At 43.4% G+C, this 13,559-nt stretch overlaps 1 pseudogene; it reads left to right on the top strand.

Moving 5' to 3' along the window:
- The first annotated feature begins 84 nt into the window (after positions 1 to 84).
- Positions 85 to 12,070, top strand: LOC113170543 (annotated as a pseudogene).
- The last annotated feature ends 1,489 nt before the right edge of the window (positions 12,071 to 13,559 follow it).

Raw genomic sequence — 13,559 nt, 5'->3', positions numbered from 1 at the left:
GTCGCCTCTCAGCTGCTTACAGCACAAGAGGATTAGAGTTTCTCTGCAGGACCATCGGGGAGGATAAGTGTGTGCAGTTGATTCAGAGATGGAGCATTGCAGGCAGGTGGAGGTGTTCAGGCTGCTACTGCTGTTTCTCTGCTGGCTGGGAGCCGGGCCGGTGCTAGGTCAGATCCACCACCCTCTGCCTGTGCTGTGGATGATGCCGGTCAGCTCCGGGTCAGGGAGGGAGAACCTGACGGCCGCTGTGATTCCGGCCATCATGCTGGCTCTGCAGGACCTGAAGAAACAGCCACCACCACTGGGGAGCTATGAGATCCAGCTCCAGCTGCTGGACTCTCAGGTAGGGGTGGCAGAGAATGTTAACTGGTCTCTGTCTCTGATTGAGAGCCTCCTTCAGCTCTTTGTCTCAGGTGAAATCCTGAGACAATCAAATCATTATCAAATCTGATCTTGCACCCCAGGGTAATGTCTAGGAAACTGAGTTCAGAATCAATCCATGAACTTCAGCTCAACAGAAAGTGGATCATGCATCATCAAAGTAATGTCGGTGTGCACACTACGTCATCGTCCCTGGTTCAAGTCTGGCTGGAGACCCTCTCGTTCTTTCCTAGTTTTACTTCCCTTATCTCCCTCCACTGTCAAGACAATGGGAAACTAAAGAAGAAGAAGAAATGTCACGGAGAAGTGGATTATTTTCCACACTGAATAAATAAAGTCGAATCTTTAGTCTTGTTTGTTTGTTTGTTTGTTTGTTTCTTTGGTCTAGTTTTGAGGTCTGATCATGTTTAGGTCAAATGTCTGTAGAAATGGAGACAATTCTACAAACGGTCTGTTCATTATAAGTTAACTGTGTATTTGAATGGAATTAAACAGGCTCTAGCTAATTAATACCTGAGTGACTGTATCTGTGACAGTTAAACGAATAAACATCTTTTCTCTTAGATCACGTGAAGTCTTTCTAACAGTTGATGCTACAGTAATGTCGTATTCATCCACCTGTATCAGTGTAATCTCCACTAGAGTGGTCGGCACCATCTACAAATAATCTGATGTCATACGTACAAAATACTTTTAAAGTTTCCTCCAGTTAAATTCACTCTGCTGTCAGTGATGTAAACCTGTATTTGAGTGGGGGGGGGTCAACTGTGCAGGAACAGTGTTTTCTATCTTATCGTGTAAAAAACTAATTAAACGTTTAATGTTGACAGGAGTGGAAATACATAAGTAAACTGTATACCTGTAGATTTAGGTTACAGGGCAGCTCACCGCCGCTGTCATGTTCATATTTGATGTTTCCGTCCTGTTTTGCAGTGTGATCCTGCTAAATCACTCAAAGCCCTGTTTGACGCCATGTGGGCGGGGCCCAGATACCTGCTGCTGTTCGGAGGGGTGTGTCCACCTGTGACGACGCTCATCGCCCGCTCTCTGCCTGCTCTCAGCCTGGTGCAGGTATGATGTTTCATCTCTTTGTGATGGTTTCACATCTTTAGTCTGCTTCATATAGAGACCTCTTGGGGCCCTGGTCCCGTGGCCTGTTCAGGAATCCACTCGTGATTACCTTTGTGATAAAAGGGCTCTTTGTGACCACCGGTTGAGCTTCGAAATTACTGGACCAATCGTGAATTTCCCAGGGTCGGGTGTTAAACATCCAGTTCTGTATCACACGTCTTCTGATGTTGCAGGTGTCTTTTGCTGCCATGTCCCCGAGCCTTTCCAACAGGAAGTGGTATGGCAACCTGTTCAGCACGATGCCGTCAGACCGAGCTCTGAACCAGGCCACAGTGAAGCTGCTGCAGCGCTACAAGTGGGCCAGAGTGGGTGTCGTCACACAGGGGGGACCCAGATACTCCGAGGTGAGGCTGAGACCTTTCAGTGACGGTCGTGATAAAAGATGATTCCTCTCTTCTGTAGCATCACTTCAGATTGTCTGTGTTTCTCCAGATGAAGAAGGACCTTATGAGGCAGCTGCTGAAGGCTGATGTTCAGGTTGTTTCTACAGAAAGTGTCTCCGATGACGCCTGCAGCAGCCTGAAGAAGCTGAAGGTGAAAACGGGGCAGGACCATACTGTAAACTAGTCTGTGAACTCAAGGTAAACTTTCTTTTTTTTTAAATGCAGGAACATGACGTACGGATCATCATCGCACAGTTTGAAGAAGAGTCAGCGTCGGAGGTTTTCTGCTGTGTGAGTGCATTATATAGGAATACATCTCTCCAGGTGCAGAGATCACACCAAAGAGGTTGTTTTCATTACAGTCTTTATATTTTCTTACTTGTTACATTCAGAACATAAGTTCCGTCGAATGCGTAGCAAAGATGTTGTAGGTTCTGATGATCTCCAGATAAAACCATCTCGAGCTAACATCACACAGAGATTTAGATACAGGCCACTTTAATATCATTCATGTACATCTTCTCCTCAGACTACAGGAAGCAAGTTAAAGGTTCTGTGAAGTTGCTGTTTGTTCTGTGGTTTTATAAACCGTGTGTATTCAGCAGTGAAGCAGCTGTGATGTGTTTTCTCTGTGACCTTCAGGCGTACTCACTGAACACGTTTGGAGCTCAGTACCAGTGGATCGTTGTCAATGGAGGAACAGCTGGATGGAGGCTGGGGTGGAAGGCGTCCGGCTGCACAGCCGACAGTCTGCTGATGGCTGCAGACGGCTCCATCAGGCTTCAGTTCAGACAGATCAGCAACATGAACTCACCGGGAGTCTCTGGACGGGTCAGAACATGTCCCTCAACAGTCTGAGCTCATTTATTAAACTACAGACTTTTTACTGCCCTACTCCTGAAGTAAAGTGTAATGTACTTAGCTCTGTTTTTAGGAGTGACCTGCTGTGTCTCTGCAGACTAAGAACCTCAGACAGCTGATCCAGAAGGGGTCAGAGGTCAGCCCCATTCAGCCCCACCCCTTCACCTACGACGCCGTGTGGCTCGCTGCCAAAGCTCTGACTCAGGTGATGGAGGTGGTGAAACTCAGAGAGAAATACAGCGTCCAGAGGAATGTGACCGTCAGCGAGGACGAAGTTCAGAGGACGCTGCTGGAGGCAGTGAAGAGCACGCAGTTTGAAGGAGTCACTGTGAGAACGATAACACACCTGTAACATACACCTGAAACACACCTGAAACACACCTGAAATATACACCTGAAACACACCTGTAACACACCTGAAACACACCTGAAACACACCTGTAACACACCTGAAACACACCTGTAACATACACCTGAAACACACCTGAAATATACACCTGAAACACACCTGTAACATACACCTGAAACACACCTGAAACACACCTGAAATATACACCTGAAACACACCTGTAACACACCTGTAACACACCTGTAACATACACCTGAAACACACCTGAAACACACATGTAACATACACCTGAAACACACCTGAAACACACATGTAATATACACCTGAAACACACCTGTAACATACACCTGAAACACACCTGAAACACACCTGAAATATACACCTGAAACACACCTGTAACACACCTGTAACACACCTGAAACACACCTGTAACATACACCTGAAACACACCTGAAACACACCTGTAACATACACCTGAAACACACCTGAAACACACCTGTAACATACACCTGAAACACACCTGAAACACACCTGAAATATACACCTGAAACACACCTGTAACACACCTGAAACACACCTGTAACATACACCTGAAACACACCTGAAACACACATGAAACACACCTGAAACACACCTGAAACACACCTGTAACATACACCTGAAACACACATGAAACACACGAAACACACCTGAAACACACATGAAACACACATGAAACACACCTGAAACACACCTGTAACATACACCTGAAACACACCTGAAACACACATGAAACACACCTGTAACACACCTGTAACATACACCTGAAACACACCTGAAACACACGAAACACACCTGAAACACACATGAAACACACATGAAACACACCTGAAACACACCTGTAACACACACCTGAAACACACATGAAACACACCTGTAACATACACCTGAAACACACATGAAACACACATGAAACACACATGAAACACACCTGAAACACACATGAAACACACCTGAAACACACCTGAAACACACCTGAAACACACATGAAACACACCTGAAACACACCTGAAACACACCTGTAACACACCTGAAACACACCTGTAACATACACCTGAAACACACCTGAAATATACACCTGAAACACACCTGTAACATACACCTGTAACACACCTGAAACACACCTGAAATATACACCTGAAACACACCTGTAACACACCTGTAACACACCAGTAACATACACCTGAAACACACCTGAAACACACATGTAACATACACCTGAAACACACCTGAAACACACATGTAATATACACCTGAAACACACCTGTAACATACACCTGAAACACACCTGAAACACACCTGAAATATACACCTGAAACACACCTGAAACACACCTGTAACACACCTGTAACATACACCTGAAACACACCTGTAACACACCTGTAACATACACCTGAAACACACCTGAAACACACCTGTAACATACACCTGAAACACACCTGAAACACACCTGAAATATACACCTGAAACACACCTGTAACACACCTGAAACACACCTGTAACATACACCTGAAACACACCTGAAACACACATGAAACACACCTGAAACACACCTGAAACACACCTGTAACATACACCTGAAACACACATGAAACACACGAAACACACCTGAAACACACATGAAACACACATGAAACACACCTGAAACACACCTGTAACATACACCTGAAACACACCTGAAACACACATGAAACACACCTGTAACACACCTGTAACATACACCTGAAACACACCTGAAACACACGAAACACACCTGAAACACACATGAAACACACATGAAACACACCTGAAACACACCTGTAACATACACCTGAAACACACCTGAAATATACACCTGAAACACACCTGTAACACACCTGAAACACACCTGTAACATACACCTGAAACACACCTGAAACACACATGTAACATACACCTGAAACACACCTGTAACATACACCTGAAACACACCTGAAACACACATGTAATATACACCTGAAACACACCTGTAACATACACCTGAAACACACCTGAAACACACCTGAAATATACACCTGAAACACACCTGTAACACACCTGAAACACACCTGTAACATACACCTGAAACACACCTGTAATATACACCTGAAACACACCTGTAACATACACCTGAAACACACCTGAAACACACCTGAAATATACACCTGAAACACACCTGAAACACACCTGTAACACACCTGTAACATACACCTGAAACACACCTGTAACACACCTGTAACATACACCTGAAACACACCTGTAACACACCTGTAACATACACCTGAAACACACCTGAAACACACCTGTAACATACACCTGAAACACACCTGAAACACACCTGTAACACACCTGAAACACACCTGTAACACACCTGAAACACACATGAAACACACATGAAACACACCTGAAACACACATGAAACACACCTGAAACACACCTGAAACACACCTGAAACACACATGAAACACAAATGAAACACACCTGAAACACACCTGAAACACAAATGAAACACACCTGAAACACACCTGTAACACACATGAAACACACCTGTAACACACCTGAAACACACATGAAACACAAATGAAACACACCTGAAACACACCTGAAACACAAATGAAACACACCTGAAACACACCTGAAACACACATGAAACACAAATGAAACACACATGAAACACACATGAAACACACCTGAAACACACATGAAACACACATGAAACACACATGAAACACACATGAAACACACCTGAAACACACATGAAACACACATGAAACACACATGAAACACACCTGAAACACACCTGAAACACACATGAACACACATGAAACACACCTGAAACACACCTGAAACACACATGAAACACACCTGAAACACACATGAAACACACATGAAACACACATGAAACACACCTGAAACACACCTGAAACACACATGAAACACACATGAAACACACCTGAAACACACCTGAAACACACATGAAACACACCTGAAACACACATGAAACACACATGAAACACACATGAAACACACCTGAAACACACATGAAACACACATGAAACACACATGAAACACACATGAAACACACATGAAACACACCTGAAACACACCTGAAACACACATGAAACACACATGAAACACACCTGAAACACACATGAAACACACATGAAACACACATGTAAATGCTTGAATTACTGCAGTATATTTGACTTTGTCTTATACTGGTCCTCTAGTACTTGTAGTAGTTGAACAATTAGTGCTGTACTGGTACTGTAGTACTTTAGTGGTTGTTTTGTGGTTTTCAGGGTCCAGTTTTCTTTCGTAACGGTGAGAGAATGACGTCGATCGACTTGATTCAGATTCAAGGTGACGAATGATTCATATTCAGATATTCACAGTATTATGTACCTGTACTATACTGTACTGTACTGTACTATATTGTACTGTGCTGTACTGTACTACATTGTACTGTACTGTATTGTGCTGTACTGTACTTTACTACATTGTACTGTACTGTACTGTACTACATTGTACTGTACTGTATTGTGCTGTACTGTACTTTACTACATTGTACTGTACTGTACTGTACTACATTGTACTGTACTGTACTATATTGTACTGTACTATATTGTACTGTACTGTACTGTACTACATTGTACTGTACTGTACTACATTGTACTGTACTGTACTACATTGTACTGTACTGTATTGTGCTGTACTGTACTTTACTACATTGTACTGTACTGTACTGTACTACATTGTACTGTACTGTACTGTACTACATTGTACTGTACTGTACTATATTGTACTGTACTGTACTTTACTACATTGTACTGTACTGTACTGTACTACATTGTACTGTACTACATTGTACTGTACTACATTGTACTGTACTGTACTACATTGTACTGTACTGTACTACATTGTACTGTACTGTACTATATTGTACTGTACTACATTGTACTGTACTACATTGTACTGTACTGTACTACATTGTACTGTACTACATTGTACTGTACTGTACTATATTGTACTGTACTGTACTACATTGTACTGTACTACATTGTACTGTACTGTACTACATTGTACTGTACTACATTGTACTGTACTGTACTATATTGTACTGTACTACATTGTACTGTACTACATTGTACTGTACTACATTGTACTGTACTGTACTATATTGTACTGTACTACATTGTACTGTACTATATTGTACTGTACTACATTGTACTGTACTACATTGTACTGTACTACATTGTACTGTACTGTACTACATTGTACTGTACTGTACTATATTGTACTGTACTACATTGTACTGTACTGTACTATATTGTACTGTACTACATTGTACTGTACTACATTGTACTGTACTGTACTATATTGTACTGTACTACATTGTACTGTACTACATTGTACTGTACTGTACTACATTGTACTGTACTACATTGTACTGTACTGTACTACATTGTACTGTACTGTACTATATTGTACTGTACTACATTGTACTGTACTGTACTATATTGTACTGTACTACATTGTACTGTACTACATTGTACTGTACTGTACTATATTGTACTGTACTACATTGTACTGTACTGTACTACATTGTACTGTACTACATTGTACTGTACTACATTGTACTGTACTGTGTGTATCCGCAGGCAGCAGCAGTGTGTTGGTCGGTGAGTTCAGCACCAGCTCCCAGCAGCTCCGACTGATGAAGGACCTGCTGAAGTTCAAAGGTCAGAAGTTAAATTGCTGCTTTTCTTTGATTCAAGAAAAACTCAGTGTTGGTGATTTAATGGAACATTAAACTGCTCCAGTGTAAGATTTGCATTTAATGACTGTCGTCTATATCTAATAAATATAATCCGTCATATCAAACTGGTTTACACTGTTGTCTTCTGGTTTTTGTTGCAGGACAGAGACCAGCCAGAGACCAGGTCCTGGTCCTCCTGCAGCACCGTCATGTCAGCCTCCACCTGTACGTCGTAGTTTCATCAGCTGCAGCTGTCACCATCGCCGTCACTCTGCTCGTCCTCTGCTTCAGTATCACGAGCCGCAAACACCGGTACAGCTTCGGAACACATCCTGTCACTGTGAGGACCAGCGTGACATTTTAGCCGGTCCTCACAATGAGAAGGGTTCAGAGCAGGTTTTAGGGTTAGAAGGGGGTTCTGGTGAAGGTATCGAAATTCTATAAATATGTACAGTACTGTGCAAAAGTCTTAGGCACCATTTGATGTGTTCTTTTATGAACACAAAAAGTGGTTTCTTGGTTTTTGTCTTTCCACAAAAAACATTTCAGCTTCTTCAGGCTGCAGAAGAACCAACTTGAATCCACATGAAGCTGAACCAGGTCCTTGGACTTCTGATCTCTCAAAGAAGAAACTTCTCATCAGATCTTCTACTTCTGTTTTTGTCCTTGACCTTTCCAGATTCCTCTACAGAGGTTCTACTTATTATTTGTCACATAATGTTAAAACAAACATGTTTGTGTTGTTTATCACATATTTCACCAGCTGTATTCTAATCAAGTGACTACAATATAAATAGGTTTATAGTTATAATAGCAATGTTAAACCAAAGACAAATGTAATGGTGCCTAAGACTTGCACAGTACTGTGTATATATAAATATATATATAGAGAGAGAGAGAGAGAGTCTATATATATATACACGCACACACGTATTTTTGTATGTCAGTAAGAGTAATGCACTTACATACACGTGTCTCTCTCTTCCCCCTGCTCTCTCGACCTCCAGGCTGCTGAGGTCGAGCAGTAGATCCCAGGATGAGCTGCTCCTGCTGGGCGTCCTGCTCTCCTCCTCCTCGGTCCTGGTCTCTGGTCTGGACGGAGCCTCGGTGTCTGACCGGATGTTTGAGATTTTCTGCTCCGTGAGTTCAACCAGCTGAATAAAACGTAGTTCTCATACCTGTAAGTGGTTGTACTAGTATTACTTCATGTAGCTGTAGTACTACTGCTGTGTACCTGCTGTAGACAGAAAACCACAATAATCCCTTAGTGAGTGAAGCTGGTTCCTGTGTCACTCGTGTCGCTCCACATCGGACCACGGTCGAGTCCTCCTGATCCGGTTTGGAGCGACTCCCCTCATCACTTCACTAACGTTCTCGGCTCCACTTCCTGAACTGTTCTGTCATGTTCCACGTTTGGTTCCTGCAGGTTCATCTGTGGACTCTGTCAGTCGGACACACTTTGAGCTTCTCTGTGCTGTTTGCCAAAACCTGGAGGGTTTACTCCATCCGGCAGAAGGTAAATCAACAAACCACAGTCTGAAGTCATGTCCTGGATTCAGGCGCTGAGTGAAGTGTCACTGTCACTGAAGGGAGTGGGGGGGGGACTCAGTGGACACCAAATTAAGATGTGGGATTTTGTTTGTCTCTGTCATTTCCAGTCGCAGGACAGATGTGTTCTGCTCGTGATGCTCCTGTTGGAGGTGTTTGTTTTAACAACCTGGCAAGTCCTGGACCCCCTCAGACGGGTGGTTGTGCACCACAGCTTAGAGGTAAGAAGAACCAGGATGATCTGAAGCCACCATAGGTTCCGCTGAGGCTGAATGTGAGACACTAACAACTCGTGATCCTGTTCTGGAACCTGGATGGTGTAATCATCAGTAACCTGTTGTTTCCCCAGAGGGACCCCGCGGATCAGGACACGACTGTCCGGCCGTACTCTGAACGCTGCAGCAGCATCAACATGGAGCAGTGGCTCTCTGCTGTCTTCGGGTACAAAGCACCTCTGCTGGTCAGTGCTGCTGTTCACACAATAACACATTGTGGTTTGTTAATTCATTATTTACTGACTGATTAATGTGATGATGTGTTACCAGTTCTCTCCTGCAGCCGGGGAGATTTGTCTTCACACTGTAAAATGTAAAATTTCAAAGAGATGCTTCTAAACTCTCCTTTTGAGTTTTGTACTGTTTGGCTGTAATAAATGAAATGAGGTTTTTCTGCAGGGTTTTGGTTGTTTCCTGTCCTGGAACATCAGGCGTGCACAGGTAGATCACCCTGCTGTCCGCAGTAAACACCTGACTCTGAGCATGTTTGCTGTGACGCTGTTCTCTGTGATGGGGGTGTCGGGGTCTCTGCTGACGTCCAACAATCGTCCTGTTCACTTCTGTGTGATCAGCGTCTTCATCCTCTGCTGCAACACCTTCATCCTGAGCTGGATGTTTGGGCCAACGGTGCGTGAGTCGCTCTCTGCTCCACCTTCACGATCTGTGAACCTGTTACTAACAAGTTCGCGTTACTTTTTTAAATTGTTCGTCCAGGTTTTCTACTTGTGTCGTGGTGGCGTTGAGCAGCCGGAGCAGCCGTCAGAGCTCCAGAGTGCTGAAGACGAACTGAGCAGGTTAAACCAGCAGCTGAAGAGTCAGACGGCACAGGTGAGGACAGAGAAACGTTAGAATCGGGTTCCAGGCTGAACAGGTGCTCCTCGTGTATTATAATAGACGAGACACATTCTCACTCGATCTGTCTAAATAAAGTTGAACTTGAACAGAACGATGAGCTGCAGCAGGGACAGTTTACTCAGTGTTGGAGGATTAGGCAACAGCTGCTGGTAGAACAAACAGAGACAACATCTGGAAAACGGGAAAGTGAAGCAGTTTAAATACACAGTGCATGAAATGAGGACAGGTTAGTAGATCAGTGGAGCAGAGGCAGGCAGGGTTAGTGACAAGATGGAGACGACAGAGAACAGCTCGTCTGTTTAGTCAAAGCACAAACCAACATATGTATATATAACGCATCAAGATCATTTCCCACAACGCTCACTGGACAAACATCTGACAGAAGAACTGCTGCCAGAACCCACAGAACACCAACATCATGCTGCACCGTGTCGTGTGGGAGCTCCAACTTTGAGTCTGTAAATGTAGATCGAAGGTTTTTTCATTTGTAGTGTTGTTTGTCGTCTTCTCTGCAGCTGGATGTAGAGATAGAAACCGTCACCATGCAACTTTCAGAGCTGTCCGAGTCTGAGATGCTCGATGTGATGAGAACAAGCGGTGAGCGAAATAAAAAACTAAAGTCTAAACTAACCCTAGTTTCTGTGTCAGAGCTGCTTGAATGTGGAAACTTTAGCTGTCAACGCTGTAACTTTCCTTTTCTTTTTGTTTCTTCAGCAACGTCGGAGAGGAAACCTTCAAGTCTAGACCACATCAACTGTCCTGAGCTGTGAGTCCAGATCAAACCAGTAACATCAGCAGCAGCTTTTCTCTCTATTGAATTATTATTTCTAGTTAACACAGAAAAGAAATCTGAGGGGAAAAATCAAATGTTGTGTGAGGTGTAAAAACTCGTCAATAAGCTCTGTTCACCCCAGAAGCATTGGACAGATTCATATTTGATATTTTTTAGTGGATATCATCGTACTCTGACTCCCATGCTGGGAAAACAGTTTTTAACTGTGGAGCAGTAGAAGTGAAGCAGATTTCATCAAGTGCAGCTCAATTCAAAGCAGAGCACCCGTTTTAAACCCAGATTAGAGCCTTAGATTTCAGCTTTGACAGCAGCTAAAGGATCCGTTACGTTCTCTGTGCTGTCACTAAATTCATCACATGGTAAAATCTTTGAGTGACTGTTTCTGTCTGTGGTTCCTCTCAGCGTGCAGCGGCGTCTGTCCGTGCAGCTGCCGATCCTCCATCACTCCTACCTGGCCGTGGTCGGGGGCGTCAGCTCCAGCAGCTCCAGTCTGTTCGGCAGCCAGGACGTCTTCATGCACCACGACCACATCCTGCCCGGCTGAGGGAACTCAGCTGCAGCAATGTTACTGATCCAGACTTTTATTGAACTAAAAGTTTATTCATGGATCAAAGTACCAAAAGTAAAAGAACATTCACGAATACGTTCAGGAGCAGCAATACTTCACTGTTGGAGAAGATGGAGCTGAGCAGTATCAGCACTAAAGTCGACACATGTCGGCTTTTTGGTTGTATTTTGTATTATTATTCAGAATCTACAAGGTAATAAAGCTGGTAAATACATTTTGTAGAGTTTTATCCACAGTGGTGAGGACCCCTACCCGCGACCGGCGATCTTCCCCCCACACCGTGCAGATAGTCTTGATCACTGTCGAGTCTAAAAACAACACAGTTCTAATGAATTGAATCTTTGTGGAATGAGACTGGCACAGGCCAAAGGTCAGATTTGTTTGTATTCTTAATCTAACTGCCTCCTTTGTGTTTCCTTGCACAGTGGTTTTGCTGGTCTCATCGTTTAGGTCTTAAAGTGCCTCATTTGACACAGTATAAATAAAACTATTGATGACTGGATGCATCAATAGTTGCATCCAGTCATCAATAAAGACACGGAACTAGCTCATACATTAATATAATAGTAATAGTTATAGTATTAATACTAGTAATACTTAATTAGTACATGTCATTTGATTTATTGACTGCAAGATGGTTCCAGTGAGGTCGACTGCCGTCACCACTGCTCTGACTTCTCCTTTCACTCACGTCACAGACGTCATCGTTTACCTGTACGACAGAGACTCTCTTATTTCCATAAGTCTTGCTGCCTGAGCAGGATCCTGAGGACACAACCCAAAGCATCAGTTTAATAAAGACTAAACACTGAGTTACTAAACAGCACTCTAAATCTGTCGGGACAGCTGGTGCTGGGTCAAATTCTACATGAAGTAGTTAAATGAACGACTCCGGTAGTAAAATACAGCAAAAAGCTTAAAGCAGCATTTAGTCTGTTCAGTGATAAAACATGTTAATGATAATATTCATACTTTTACTTCAGTCAGGGATTGAACTGGGGTTTTATTAGTTATATAACAGGTCTGATCAGATCCGTCTTGCACATCTTGTTACTAATTGGGCTGAACACGTTAGAGAAATACATTCTGGGCAATGTAGGAAATAAGTTGAAGCAGTAATTGAAATCCAACTCCTCTTTGAAAACACAGTTCATCCAGCTCTCAGCAGCCGTTCTGGTTCCTGCTGTGATGAAACCTGTTGTGTTTACTGTGAGCAGTGAGGAAATAACAGGTGCAGGCTGCCAGGGGATCAACACAGATGGGGAGCGTTAAGGACTCCAGAAGACTTCCTCTAAACCAAACCACGTTTTGATCCAACATGCTGCTCGCTGCTCTGGCTCTGACTCTGCCGGCTGGTACTGTGGAGTCCGGCAGAGGTAAGTACTTTGGACTTTACTGCTCTTACAATAAGTGTCGATGAACGTGACGGGCAGAAATAGAAACTGTCAGGTGTCGAGCTGACAAATCTCTCCAACTCTCCAGTTTATCGCTGAGAGGATCCAGTTGATCCAGGGACACAGGAGTCAGGTCAGCCAACACACACTGACCAGGTCCGAAGGACTGAAAAATAAAGAAATGACAGGTGTTTGATTTTAGTGTGACAGAGTGCAGCTGAGCAGA

The sequence above is a fragment of the Anabas testudineus genome, chromosome 16 (assembly GCF_900324465.2).
Source record: "Anabas testudineus chromosome 16, fAnaTes1.2, whole genome shotgun sequence".
NCBI classification, from domain to species: domain Eukaryota; kingdom Metazoa; phylum Chordata; class Actinopteri; order Anabantiformes; family Anabantidae; genus Anabas; species Anabas testudineus.
Note: the sequence above shows the minus strand (reverse complement) of the source record. Positions and strands in the feature narration are given on the sequence as shown.